This window comes from Euphorbia lathyris, chromosome 10 (genome assembly GCF_963576675.1).
Source record: "Euphorbia lathyris chromosome 10, ddEupLath1.1, whole genome shotgun sequence".
Lineage (NCBI taxonomy): Eukaryota > Viridiplantae > Streptophyta > Magnoliopsida > Malpighiales > Euphorbiaceae > Euphorbia > Euphorbia lathyris.
Window position 1 is genome coordinate 29,639,231 of NC_088919.1, and position 2,945 is coordinate 29,642,175.

At 36.0% G+C, this 2,945-nt stretch overlaps 1 non-coding gene across 1 annotated transcript; it reads left to right on the forward strand.

Annotated features, from left to right (window-relative positions):
* The first annotated feature begins 2,335 nt into the window (after nt 1-2,335).
* On the forward strand, nt 2,336-2,442 carry LOC136210137 (small nucleolar RNA R71). Its single transcript, XR_010677845.1, has one exon. It is a non-coding gene; the product is annotated as a small nucleolar RNA R71 (small nucleolar RNA).
* Nucleotides 2,443-2,945: the final 503 nt, after the last annotated feature.

Sequence of the window (2,945 nt, forward strand, 5' to 3'; positions counted from 1 at the left end):
GTCAAAATGAACTGGGCACGAGCACGAGGAATTGCCAGTAATAAAGTTGAAGATTAGATTTGTTTCCTTGTATTGAGAATAATATTTTCTGTCAATATGTTTCTATGTTTTTAGTTTGCATATTTTCAATTTTTATGATTGTGTATATATGTTCCAATTTTAATGAAATTATTTATTTTTAACCTCTTAGTTCAAGGAAAGCCCTTATGGCTAACCTTTTATTTAATTTTAGTTTTGTTTTTATGTTTTTACAGATTTAAATTACATTAATAGAGCATTAGTGCAAGAAGAAATGGCTTTTATAAGTTGAAAATGTAAAAAATATAAGATTTTGGCCTACAGCACAAAAATCTCGTACGAGATTTCCAGAATCTCTGAACGACCAGTAAGATAGGGACGCGGTCTTCTTCTCCCTCAAGCGTGCGTGTCGCGATCGAGATTTTCAAATCTTGATTGAGATTTGCGGCGTTTCCTACGAATTTTGGCCTTCAATTTGATTTATTTCCCTTTTCTTCTCTAATTCAAACACATTTTCTTCTTCCACATCAAATCACCTTTAATAATTTCCAACTTTTCACCTATCCAACTTACATCTCTCTTTCCCATATGAGATTTTGATCTTCCCTATATACCTTTTCACTATTCATCTTCTTCCCCAAACCAAACCTCCATAACCTAAACCTCCATTTTTCTTTCAATCTTTCTCCAAATTTATTCTTCCCTCTAAAAATCCGAAATTCTCAAACACCATGCCTAGACGTAAGGTTGTTGGTCACAAGGTTTCCGCTACCTCTGCCAATCGTTTGCGTGTTCTCTATAGGGTTCCATTCGATATTGCTTCGGATGAGGAAGGGAAGCGGTATATGCACTTTTCTGGGCCAAAGATCGTGTTTCACGATATTCTTTTCTTGGATTTTGCTACGGTGAGTAATTTTTCTTTCACTGAAAGGATTAATGAATTTCTTAAAGCTTTAGGTTGGGAAAGGTTTGCTACCATGCGTTTTCCTCATAGTGAAATGGATATTATAGAATTTTTAGTTATCCTTTCCTATGATAAGAAGAATAAGAAGTTAACCTTTAGGAATTTGGGCAAAACTTATGAGATTGGGTATGAGGAGATGGGTACTTGATTTGGCTTTCCTACAAGCAATTTTTATGCTAAACCTAAGAATTTTCAAACCAATCCGGTTTGGAAATATTTGACGGATTTGGATGGATTTAATCCCAAAAACACTTCTAGCAAGCTCATTAAGGATAATTGCATTTTCTATTTCCATAAAATTTTGTCCTATTCTCTTTTTGGGCGTGTTGAAAGGTCTAAGTTTCAAAGTCAGGATTTGTTTGTCTTGGATTGCATTTTTAAGGGATTGGTGGTAGATAGCATTGGAATGATTTTTGATTATTTAGTCTGTGCCTCCATTTCAACCAATAGACAAATTCCTATGGGGAATTTGATTACGGGTATTGTTTTGGATGCTACGGGTAGTTTGGTACAATTTCAATCCATTACTCATGAATATTTTCCGATGTTGGACTATGCCGCACTTTTACGTGCTAATTTATTAGTTAGCCAAGGTCCGCCTACATTTAGATCTTACGAGGCTAGGACGGCTAGTTTATTTGCTAGTTCGGGTGTTGGTGCTTCGAGTTCACATGGGAAGGGTATTCAAGATGAGGAAAATGAGGAAGCAGATGTTGGTGAGGAAGAGGAAAGGCACAAAGATGAGCCACCACGTGAAGACGTCGGGGCCAATGTAGATGAAGTCGTGGGTTGGCAACGAGTTTTGGATCAAGTCAATACCAACAATAGACAATTGAACCTAAGGATTGATGAAGTTGACGACAACATCAACACTTTGATGAAGGAGCATAAATCCACTCGTCGACGATTAATGTCATATTTTTGCCGCCAAGGAGTCGAGTTGACACCATCTCCATTAGATTATCCTTCACATTCATAGTTTTTATCTTTCCTTACTTTTTGGATAATTTTATTTCATTTTATGTTTGTTTGGTAATCGTTTATTTCAGTTTTAATTTAGTACTCTATCTTTTATGAATTATCAATTTTTGCACCAATGAGGACATTGTCCAATTTAAGTGTAGGGGGCGATATTTCATTTATTTTATTTGAGTACGAATGCTTGTTGTTTTCATTTTGCATACATATTTTTGCCTACGAAAAATAATAATAATACATATTACATATGCTAGTAAAATATATATATATCATAGTAAAAAAAATATACATATGCTATTAAGGTTATAAATGTGCTAGAAATAGTTAAATATTTCTACAAGGGCATTGAAGTTTTGAACTTGCATCCACATGGGTATGCCATGATTCGGTACTCTTCTCAATAATTCCTTGTATCTCTCACATGCTTCGGATAATGACTCATCATCCTCTTGAAAGAAGTGTGAAACCTCATTCCTTAGCTTGATTGCTTGTCTGGGAGGAAAATATTTCATCAGGAATAGCATAGCCATTTCCTCCCAATTTGTGATAGAACCTGGTTGTAGATTCTTCAACCAATTCTTTGCCTTATCCTTCAAGGAAAAGGGAAACAACTTGAGTCTGATCACTTCGTCACTTTCATTTCTATGAGTGCGAAATGTGTTGCACATTGTGACGAAGTCTTGAATGTGAGCATTTGGATCTTCATTTGGGTATCCACCAAATTGCACAGCTGTTTGCAGCATTTGGACCATTGAAGCTTTCACTTCAAATATGCGATTTCCTTCATTTGGTATTACAATGCACGACGAATGGCCTTCAGTGGATGGTCTGGAATAATCCTTCATCTGCAATCTCTGGTTTCCATTGTTGTTATTGTTTCCGTTAACACCGTTGTTTTCAACATTACCCTCCTCATGGTTCCCTGCTTGTTCAGGATTTGGTATTTCATTTTCGCGATCCATTCTGGCGCGTCTAGCTTGTCTGA